This window comes from Pollachius pollachius (genome assembly GCF_949987615.1).
Source record: "Pollachius pollachius genome assembly, chromosome: 11".
In the NCBI taxonomy this organism is placed as follows: domain Eukaryota; kingdom Metazoa; phylum Chordata; class Actinopteri; order Gadiformes; family Gadidae; genus Pollachius; species Pollachius pollachius.
In genome coordinates, this window is record NC_136944.1 from 9,296,634 (window position 1) to 9,309,328 (window position 12,695).

The window sequence follows — 12,695 nt, forward strand, 5'->3', positions numbered from 1 at the left end:
AATTAGAAATAAAAAAGATTGCTGTCATTTTGTCTAAGTTGAACAGAGCATTAATCACGTATAGGCCTATTCCCGTTGTTAAATTGGCTTCATTGGCGTTGTACCTGTATGACTACTTTGCATAATGAAAATAAAAATTCATGAAATAACTGTCAATTAGCCTACGACTGCCTAGGAATAAGGAGTTGAACTCTCAAGTCCTTCAACTCAAATTATGTAGCCCTTGACCGAACAAAACACAGCTTGATAACTCACAGTGGTAATACGATACGGCCTAACTGAAGCGTTACAATCCGTTATTTGTTCCCCATAAAGTTAAGGACAAACTTGTGATAAACCTGGGTAAACGTGTTTCTGCCAACTAAATCCCAATGGTGGGTTTTTCTGTGTTCATAAACAGTAGCCTACCTGGTATAGCAACATCTGGTATAGCCAGCCAGACGACAACAGACATGCTATGGATAGCCTATATGATTTTAAACGCCGCCCTCTCCCCTATACAAACGCGCGCATACATGCACGCGCGCACCCACATGGAAACATAAATAGCAAGCACACTCACATTCAGACATACATACATGTATAAAATGCGTATTAGATAGATACATACATAGGCCTACCTACAACTACCTACATATCTATATACCTAAATAATTAAATAAATACATACATACAAACATACAAACATACATACATACATGCACGCACGCACGCGCGCGCGCGCACACACACACACACACACACACACACACACACACACATACATACATACATACATACATACATACATACATAAAAACAATGGCCTACATATACACAGGATATATACAGGAGGCTATTTACAGTAGGCAACACTCGTCTATACAGACCTACGCGCTGCATACAAAGCATAAATACATATCTATAGGCCTATATATACACTTCACTCATAGATCACGCATTGGCAAGGCGGGATACATGTGCAATAGCCTCTCCCAACACTTTCCATAAAACGTACCGCAGCGACGGGACACTCCCCCCTGAAAGGTTCGCATTTAGTATCTGTTATACGGTAACCAGCGTCAAACACACTGGGTGTCTGTCACTCGTTGCGTGCCTTCTCTTTGTTGTACGGGGCTCATCTCGAGACCGACGTGCCCCAGTTCGATCAGACCCCGCCGCGGATTCCGTCTGGACCGCACGGTCCGGCAGCATGACAGAATCGACCCATTTGGTCTTTTAGAAAACCAACCTGGCTGTCAGCGGGACACAATCTCTGATGCGTTTCACAAAACACCTGCATCCTGATACAATGAGTTATAATAATAAATATTATTATAATAGTAATAAAATAATAGTTTATATTATTGCTAGGAGTAGCCTAACGTAAAGTAAGTTTGAAACCGTGGACAGTTGCATTGCACATGTGCGCCCTTACTGCTGTGGCTGAAGCAATAGGCTTATGTCGCTTTTATGGACATACATAGAATGCGATCCCTTTCCAAGATCACAGTTCTTTCAAAGAATAAGTAGATATAGAAACAGGAAGGGAAAAAAGAAAAGGAAATTATACCTTGACACGAGATACTTATTCTAAGCCACAACGGCACGCCCAAGAAAACAAGAGGGGTTCTGGGGTGGCATATGCCCCCAATTCCCCCCCAAAAACTATTTGTATTAGCTACCGCAACTAAATCTGTCAGTTTTTAGGATTTTAAGAGTTGTGAACAGTAAGCAGTTGTGTTACAATACGACACTATATATTTTCTAATCTTTTGTATGGTACTAGTTTGTAGACAGATTATCAGATCCTCTCATTCTTTCTTTCGTTCTTTCTTCCTTTCTCTCTCTATCTCTTTTCCTCTTTCCCTCTTCCTCTGTAGTTGCTCGGTTTGTGTGTAGTTCAAGTGTGCTGGTTCATTCTTTATTCTACAGAAGCTGGTATTCAAGATGTTTTGTAGAGCTACAAACACCTTGCTAGCATGTCTCTGCTTGATAGAAACCCAGGTAAGGCCAAAGGAATCTCAGCTTTCGTGCTCTACAGCTGTTAGTATGATAATTATTGTTTATATTTGGGATGGAACGTAGCACCTCCATATGTTGTAGCTGTTGCAAATATTTTGAATTAAGAAAGATCAAATCATTGTATTTTTTTTATAAATGGAAAGTAAATAAATGCATAGATGTTGAAAGAGGAAGATTTATTAAAGTAATAAAATAGTTTTCTTAAAAAATATGGCTTTGTAAATGATTGGGGGGGGGAGGGGGGTTTGAGGCACCAGTGGTTGTTTTGCCACCACTGGTGCCTCAAATAAATGATAATCCCATTAAGATATATTTGGGCTTTTCCCCAACATAAACTTAAACGTTAACATTTTGACTTAAACTTCAGACTAATGAAGCAGTTGTTTTTGTCTTATTATAGAAAGTATTATAATATAATCAATTATAATAATTCCTGCTTAAATCTTAAATACCTCCTAATATATCGATTCCAGTTACAGCGTGAAATGACCATATAGTGGGAGTTTTTTTTGTTCCAAAATAAAAAATATAAATAATTGAGCAAGCGGGTGTTTGAAAAGAAAGATACTCAATAGTGTGTACTAAGTAAGTAGCAATAAAAACACCTTCATTTTGGTGAATTGATTTGGCCAACAAGCAACATAAATATGCAAACACTTGGACCACAAGTGTACTTAAAGGTATGATATGTCGTAGCATGGGAACATGGAAGTTATTCTCATTTACTTCTTGTGAAATTGCAACAAGATAACATAACATAATGTCAACTTGCTAACTTATGGTTAGATGAGACGGCTGCCCAACAGCTGTAGATAATGTTACGTTGATAGCCCATACCTGTTATCCATGGCCAGAACAATCATACTAAAAATAACTTTGGGAGCATGCTGAACGTTACTGTAAGGCTGTAACTTTATAATGTTACTGTCAATGGCGTAAATATAGACTGTTGAGGCCGTGTGGTTGTACTGGGGCCCTTGGGGTGGGGTCCATAGAGAGAGCTGGCATTCCAACAATGAGTTGGGAATAAGCCTGTGTTCCAACAAGAACTCACGTTCAATTAGAAAAGTGCATTTGTTATGATAGTTTTGTGGTATTTGTGGCACTCCGAATACTAATTTGTGAACTCAGGATAGATTGATGAATTTGACCAGGCGTCTTCTCCGCAGGGTTGATCCTGCGCATGATCGATTGGAAAGGCGCTTCATGGTTTGTTGTCAGTGAGAGAGAGAGAGAGAGAGAGAGAGAGAGAGAGAGAGAGAGATCCTCTACAATGAAATACGATTATTGTTTTACTTTTTTTAAATTGTATATATATTTTTTATGTATGGGAAACACAATCGATTGCCAATGTCATCGTTAATTGGATGGATAAAAAAAACTAAACAATAAATAACCCACCAAAGTTAAGTCTATGCGTGGGAAACACTGCAATAGGTTGGGAGCTGACTTGGACCACATATCAAAGTAGCACATTGTATTATGCTAGAACGATAATAGATAATTTAAGTACATAACTCAACAAAATGTATAACATAGATCTAGTCGGTTTTAGATTTTTTATTGCAGAGATTTTTCACAATACCTTTAAACCACCAACTCAGTAAAATACCATCTTGGCAGCAATTGAGGCCTCCTGACTTAATTTAGCTCTTGTTCACATAGTATAAATCTGCTCGCTGTGGTGGCAGCAGCAGCAGGCTTTTGTCAGCACATTCTGTGGTTAGACAGAGAATCACTGAAGCGCATTCCACGACTGCTTGTCAATCAAACACTATTATTTTTCAAACATAAACATAAACTTAATAAAGATGAAGAAAATTTAAAAAATGGAAGATTATAAAGCATTGCTATTTGTCTTTAAAGCTAATACAAACATTTCTGAACACTGCCTTCTGCTGGCAAGTTATATGTCACTTAACCCAACACGCCATTACCAAACCCAATACGCTCCCAGTAAATATGAAACTCTACCACACACACCCAAGAACTAAGTTTGTGCAACGTTCACCCTAACAGTCAACTCACCATAGAAAATATGGTTCCCCTCAAAACTCGAAAAACCCGGATCCATTTCCTGTGTGGCGTTGCTCAAAAGCATAAGCACTCCAGTTACCAGGGTTAGGGCTTCCATTTCCTGTCCACCTTGATGTTACGAGTTCCAATCTAACAACGGCCCATTTCCTTGTAGTGCAGTGGAATTTTGCAATCGCTGTCTATGAGGGAATGAGTGACAGACAGAGAGAGAGAGAGAGAGAGAGAGAGAGAGAGAGAGAGACAGAGAGAGAGAGAGAGAGTGAGAGAGAGAGAGAGAGAGACAGAGAGAGAGAGACAGAGAGAGAGAGAGAGAGAGAGAGAGAGAGAGACAGAGAGAGAGAGACAGAGAGAGAGAGAGAGAGAGAGAGTTAGTACAGTGGAAAGGCTGTGGTAAAGATAAGAATATTGGATTATCCAAAAATATAGATGGGTCGGAGAGGGGGTGCCGGGGTTTGGTTATATTGCATTCGTATTTCTAAAGGAAGAGGAGCTTATGAGGAACGAATTCAGCATGTTAGCCAATTCTGCATCTCCAGCAGATAAGCAGATGCCAAACTAATATTACATGGATCTCTGTTGGTCTATGGTACGCCATGAAACCCCTTTGGCCCGACGATGCGAGTTATTCCTGAATGAAAGCCCAGCATTCATCAGCAAGTGTAAACAGGGACAACATGGTAGTAAAGAGTTTGTTGATGAACACCATAGATAGACTGACTAAATAGGCCAGCATTCTGTGTGTACGCTGCGGTCTCACCATGGCTATTTTAGGACCTTCAAGTCTTGCATGGCAACACATAAGAGAAACAGGTGGATAAAGGAGGGTTTAAACACAGGTGGTTATCGGTAGGCAGGCAGAGTAACTTTCTCCTGAACTTAAGTTGACGGCATTCGTGGACTAGGAAATTGAAAGATTTAGTCGTTCTTCATACCAGCAGGAGAGGCTGGCCTTATTTAGTTTGTTAGAGCGTTCTATGTGTTGTTTTAAAGGCTGCTTTCTCCCTACCTCATCACATTCAGTGGGTTTATCGATCCAAGATGCTAATGACATTGGTATCCTTGGCAGGCCTTTATCACTAGTCCTTCAGGAAGAATTCAGTGATCATTCACCATGAAGGGATGCGTTGATCTATGATACGTATGGGAAAAGCAAAGTTATCAAAGGATAGAAGAAAAGCAGCTCGCTCAAAGAGGCCTCTAGTAATACAGGGAGACCGAGGATATTGAGGTTCACACTCCTGAAACCCTTTCAACTGGGAGTCCAACAGCCTGTAACCACTTTTCAACCTGTGGGGCATGTACCGCTGGTGGATCGTGAAAGTACTGCAGGTGGTATGGGTTCTATTCTTGAAAAATACACATTCATAATATTAGGACAATTATTATAGATAAATGAAAATAAACATGTTATACATATTATTCAGTAACGCAGTAACATCACTTCCTTAAATTTAATTTCATACTCTTGATTTCAAACCAGTGGATTTTTAAAATAAGTGCTCTTCGGAATCAAACAGTGAAAACAGAAAGCACGCATTGAAGCACAGCATTGTTTCATTTGGAGTGTGCTGCTCTAAATCTGGATCCACTGTGTGTTCATCTGTATTTCAGATGTACATTTCTCTTCTGCTGCCTTCCATCATATTTCTACTATAACATTTTTCTTAGATTCATTTATTGGCATGTTTTCAATGATGCTCTGTGCTCTGTTTTTGAAGTGCTGTATGTTTTGACCCTTGCAGCAGCTGTCTGCTCTTATGTTTGAAGTGGATGTCTTAGTGTTTGTTTTGTATTTAACATATATTGCACAATATGGCAGAGTTTTGTATTGCTGATATATTACTATTCTATTTTTACTGAATCCTTTGTGATGCCCCATAGATAATAAAGCACATCATCAGTGGAGCAAGGGATTGACTTGTGATGTATGTTGGCCATCCAACTCATGAATCAAATTATTGAATTGTCTTCATAATTCAAACACTGGAGAAGCACAACTCAGTGTGTGAGACTGCACATTCCCCCGCCATCATGTGTCAACAAGCACTGTCTCAGACGCTGGATGTGGACCTTCAGTGATGTTTGGAACTAATCTGGGCGAGGCATTATTTGTTACCTTTTCAATAGTTACTACTTACTTGTTGAGCAGATGCGTATATCCCAAGGGACTTATAGGGAATTGAGATACACTTCTTTAGAGACCAGGTATAGGGGGTCAGGCCTCTTGCCCAAGGATGCCTGTAGGTAAAATGTGACATAGGGATTCCAACCAAGTGTCTTTGGCGCTGGGAGTGAAACCCCCTACGATCCAGACACTATCCTGCGCCTGGTTCTATATTCAAGCTGTTTTTACAACCATCTTGAGGACCAGCGATTATTCACTTTTTCTAATGTGTTACCGTTGTGACATATACATTCTCTAAGAGTCGTAAAATGAAAGCAAAATCAATCGTAATCTCTTAACTGTGATGTTGATCAATGGAAGAATGTCCTTATGCATCTCATTTATCGTTTTCGGTACATCAATCAATAGTCCAAAGTAAATATGTCCCCAACAACAAAAGACGACTGCAGCTATCTGGCCCAGGTGCCGCTAAGTATTTCTTTCCAGGGTGGGAAGAAACTGCACATGATGTTAGTTTTGTCTTGCTCGGGAGAATCAGTGCCAAGTACCAATTAATTTGGAAAATTGGAAATGTAAATTCTTCCTTGGTCTCAGTGAAGCCTTGATGCATCTCCAACTAACTGGTGGATTGGTTTCCAGACAGTTTTTATCGAGTGTGTTAGAAAAAAAGGAGAGTATTTTGTGAATAAGCAGCTTAGGATGAGGTCTGCACTAGATCCCATTCGTAAAACAGTTTAATTGCACTTTGCAGCCAACACAACAAATTGGGCAAAAGAAACGAGACAAATGTGTATTGAGATAGATCTAATTTGACCTGTATTGATTAGTCAAATCCTTTTACGATTAAGATACCCTGTCCGTCTTCTGAAACAGCAATTTTAAAAGCAAGATAATCCTCCTATTTTTTTTGCGATTAAGATATCCTCTCTGTCTTCTGAAACAGCAGTTTTAAAAGCAAGACAAGACAATCCTCCTATTTTTTCCCCCTAACCTCTTTACCTCCACAGAATGCATAGACGGCCGATGGGAAGATGAGGACCAAACTCCTTCATGGACAACACCTCCCATCTCCTATGTGACAATCTGGCAGACTAGATAAGCTTCTTTAGCAACAGGCCCTATAGGAGAACTTTTCAACCAGACGCAAGAAGACTCTTTCTAACTCCTCGAGCTGGCTGCATGGGATGATCAGAGACAGATTGAGGGATGTTAACATGCTGTTCATGCTGTCCTAAAAGTACATAAAAACAAATCAGCTGTACGACGTAAAAACATTACATGTCACTGTATAATTGAACATTCAACCCTTAAGGGTTGAATAAGGTCATGGCTTTGGTTGACATTTTAGGTGACCTTGCTTATTATTTTAACTTACTTTATCATTATTATTACCAATTTAGTAAATTACCTTTCTAATCTCATCTCATCGTACTTATCTATAAACATGTTTATGTTTGCATGCTTTGCCTCCTGAGTTAACCTTTTCTTATCCAACTCTACTCTTTTTGTTATCTTTATAATGCATAAAAGTGTGTGTGTGTGTGTGTGTGTGTGTGTGTGTGTGTGTGTGTGTGTGTATGTGTGTGTGTGTGTGTATGTGTGTGTTTTGTGTGTGTATCTAGCTGTTTTCTCTTAAATAGGACAATCTATTCTTCTCAGGCACATTTCTTAATCACCTGTTGGATTCTGACAAGGTCCCCAGAGGCCCGGACTACCAAGAGAACCCAATACGTTCTATAAATAATATACTATAAATATTAGTGGTTGTGCTTTAGCCAGAAGATGAATATCATATATCCTGTTGAAGCCTGTTAAGCTTAGAGATAGAGCGATGTATGGGAGGAAATGGAAGACTGCAATCAGGACTAATGAAAGACAACCGCAATGAACCATCTTGTAATAAAGATGTTTGTGATCAATGGAGTTGAATTTAATTATTGTTATAAAATAGAAAAGTACTTTTTGTTTTAATACTACTAGAATATGTACGTATAAACACAAGGGGGGCATTTTTTTCCCCCTTTTCTATAAACACAGCTTGCGCTTGATGAGCCACTATCTGAACGACAAATGACAAAGCAGTGTGTAAGTGGAGTCACTCTCTTGCTGGCTGGGTTCCCGTCCTCCCCTATAGTTTCTGTCCCTGTGTCAGTGAGTTCAGGTTATAATGCAAATTGTTGTTTACGTTGTTGTATCATTGTAGGCCCAGGCAGTTGCATCACTAGGCTGTTTTATTTGGCGCTATAGCCCCGGATATTATTTAATTAGCCCTGAATATAATTTTGGGGTGAAGAAAATTAATTCTATATTTATTGGTATATTTACTGGTTACTATGGAATGCATTAATAACATTCAGGCTAGAAGTGATGAAATGATTCTAGTCACTAATGGTAGTAAGTTATTTAGAAAGAAACATGTGGATTCCAAGGACATCTCAAAATAAAGTAGCCTATTCCTTATAGATAGTCCTTCTGGCAAGAGAATAAACTGTTTAGAAACATAACCTGTTTACCACCTCAATTGAATTAACCTATCCTATCCCCAGTCAGATCCATATATATATATATATATATGGCGTATTTTGTTGATTTAGGTTAAGCATTGTGAAAAAATGTGCATGCAAAAATTGAGAGGGGAGTCAATGTGAGGGGCGGTAACTCCATCACCCCCCACCCCCTGCTGATTGGACATTTTTGAACACAGTTTTCTCTCTTGGCCAGAGGGCTCTTCAGCCAATGATGGCAAAGGGGCGTTGGTCTTGGTCACTGTAGTCACCCTTCTTTGCACGTGCCCGGGCAAGGCCCTCGTCTGACTGCAACAGTGTGTGTGCAAACACACCAGCAATCTGTTGGTATGAGGGACGATCCGCCTCTTTGATTGAAGAAGGTATGCAGGATATTTGTCCTCAGCCGTTAAAGTGTATATTTTGTAATGTGGAAGGTCAACTCCGTCCAGCAGAAGGCGTTTTGGCAGCAGCCCAGGGAAACGGTTGCTGATGAGGCATGGTAAATCATCCGTGCACGTTTGACCTTGTACTCATAAAATATAAAAATACAAGAACATCCTGATGCCCAATCCACCATGACAGGCTGGCTAGATAAATTCAAGTTTGCACGTTAATACACATGATAAATCTTACTTTGTCTGTGTGTGTTTGTGTGCATATTTATCTGTGGGGATGTGGGTATATGTGTGTGTGAGGGGATACCTGTGTGCATGCATGCATGTGTACTTTGTCTGTGTCTGTGTTTGTGTGTGTTTGTGTGTGAGTGTAGGTGTCTGTGTGTGTACGTGTATGTGTGTTTGCTTGTGGATGTTTGTGTGTATTTGAGCATTGTGCACATGCTTTTGTATGGGTTTGTGTGTGTGTGTGTGCGTGTGTGTGTGCATGTGTGTGTGTGTGTGTGTGTTTGTGTGTGTGTGTGCGTGTGTGTGTGTGTGTGCGTGTGTGTCAACGTGCTTCTGTGTGTGTGTGTGTGTGTGTGTGTGTGTGTGTGTGTGTGTGTGTGTGTGTGTGTGTGTGTGTGTGTGTGAGTGTGTGTGTGTGTGTGCGTGTGTGTCAACGTGCTTCTGTGTGTGTGTGTGTGTGTGTGTGTGTGTGTGTGAGTGTGTGTGTGTGTGTGTGTGTGTGTGTGTGTGTGTGTGTGTGTGTACGTGTGTGAGGGCCTGATTATCTGTCTGGCCTGAACAGCTAAATACAGACCCACTATCACTCTGGCATCACTTAATCACGGACCGTCTTTGTGAGGATTTGGACTGCCGTGCTTTGTGTGGAGGGAGTAGGGTATCACTGCCATCTCTGATAGCAGTGTGTGTGTGTGTGTGTGTGTGTGTGTGGTGTGTGTGTGTGTGTGTGTGTGTGTGTGTGTGTGTGTGTGTGTGTGTGTGTATGTGTGTGTGAGTATGTGTGTGGTTCCTACTAAAACACAAACAGACAAGAAGGATAGAGAGCACACGGCAGAGTGGGAGGGAGAGAGAGAGAGAGAGAGAGAGAGAGAGAGAGAGAGAGAGAGAGAGAGAGAGAGAGAGAGAAAGAGGGAGAGAGAGAGAGAGAGAGAGAGAGAGAGAGAGAGAGAGAGAGAGAGAGAGAAAGAGGGAGCACATTTTGGGATGGAAGGTAGAATTAGCCGATTAATATAGATATATACTAGTAGACAATTTAAGTAATTTCATTGTACCTAGGATCCATTAACCAACTGGAAACTATTGAGATTGTTCATGTGGTATGTATGTATATGTAAATATATATTTATTGTAATGTATGTATATACACAGTCATAAAAAAGAAATATATAATTTGTGAATGCATTTGGGAACACACACCTGTGGATGGTAGATGGATAGATGAATAGATAGGTGGAGGAATGGATGAATGGATAGGTGGAGGAATGGACATACGGATGAATGAATGGATGCATTGAAGAATGGACAGAAGGATGTAGGATAGTTGTCAACCCAACAGAATATCATCAATTCTACATCCTCTTTCTTCCTCTCACGTATGGCGTGGTGTTCCTCATTCTGAAAATTAAAAACAAATGGAGCGTGAGTTTCACTCACGCTCCATTTGTTTTCCTTCGTGAGACACTGAGGATGAGCAAGACCTCAGGCCTGACATAGTCTCGTGGTCAGGCTGTTTGGCATCCAGCCGGAAGGTTCCAATGACGCGGCCTTCCTGTAGGCATTCTTGAGCAAGATGGTCGACCCCTACCTGCTCCTTAAAAGGACAATACCGTTCTGGGTGATCAAACTGGAAGTACCTCTTCTATCTTCACCAAAGCATGTGTTACCAATGTACTTTGTCCAAAGGGGTTTCGTGTACCAATTCTGCAGAAGAACATTTGGCGTGTAGGCACTTGCACAAAGTGCCTACACGCCAAAGGTAAACAAAAGCCCTATAGCTTGTATGGCCATTCACTGTTGTGTCCACAAACTCTTCGCTGACGTACATATATATATATATATATATATATATATATATAACACGAAAGTGCTGTATTGCCATAGCTATGTTTGTGGCAGGCCTGCACTTTAAATGCTCTTTGGGCGGAATTGTTACATTGAAGTCATTTTGACAAGTTTTGTTGTTATTGGATGTTTTAGCGAGGTCAGAAGTGACGGTTGCAATGTTTTGATCACCTGGACCGGTACTGTCCTTCAAGAACAATAATCTGAATCCATTGTAAGTGGCTAAGGAGAAAGGCATCTGCTAAATAATTAAATGCTTAATCCACTTTAGAAGGAGAGAGACAAGAGTTTACACATGGCTCCTGAGGCCCTGGTGATTCAGTTGTAGACTAAGGTAAAAACTATTGTTTTCAATTGGTTTGGAGTTGTCAGCAGGATGTTGGTGTGTGTGTGTGTGTGTGTGTGTGTGTGTGTGTGTGTGTGTGTGTGTGTGTGTGTGTGTGTGTGTGTGTGTGTGTGTGTGCGTGTGTGCGTGTGTGTGTATGCTGATCTGGGCTACTGCATCGAGCAGGAGAATGTCAAGATTAGATTAGATCAGATTAGATTAGATTATCGTATAGTAGATTAGGGTAGAATAGGGTAGATTAAAATAGACTGTCTTGGATCAGAGTAGATTTGATTGGATTAGATTAGATTGCCTTGGATTGGATTAGTCACATTAGGGAACACGTGCAGGGAGTTTACAGAAGTTCTGATGAGTGAGATTTTGGAGAGGACACATTGCCTATATCTGACACGGCATGCTTGTTTGAAAAGGTTTTGTGGTAGTGGGTGTTCGTCTTACAAAGATTTGCGCTTTCCGTTGAGTCATTGGTTTGTTAAACCACAGAGGAAGTGATACCCGTAAAACACACACGCATTCACTCATACACACAAACTCACTCACTCTCAGACACACACACACACACACACACACACACACACACACACACACACACACACACAGACAAATACACACACAAAAACACGTAAACATGCAGCAAAGACCAGAAACAGGTGAATTCTTATTTACATACACACATAATCACCAATTATCTTCAAATCAGTTTAATCATTATTTATTAGTCTGAAAAGCAATGCTTACTTTATTTCATACAATGTAATGTTTTCACTGCAGTGCCGATTTGATATTGATGTTTTTGGAAAATGATTTGATTTAAAACAAACTTCAGATACTTCCTCTTCACGCTGCAGAGAAATAAGTGCAGGTTAGGCTGTATTTGTGTGTGCGCATGCATGTGCATGTGAGTGGGAGTTTGTGAGCTAAAAAAGTGTTTGTGTATGGCTCATGAATGTACATCCGTTTCTTTATGTGTGTGTGTGTGTGTGTGTGTGTGTGTGTGTGTGTGTGTGTGTGTGTGTGTGTGTGTGTGTGTGTGAGAGATCATAGTGTATGTGTCGCTTAACACCTTATGGTGACCTTTTGTTTTATACACACATCAAACATATGCAAAATACATGCCCTAATACTGCCTTCTTCAGCATTTTTTTTTACTATTGCATCATTAATTTATGACGTATCAGGGTTTATATATTCCATCACATGAATATTTCATCAGT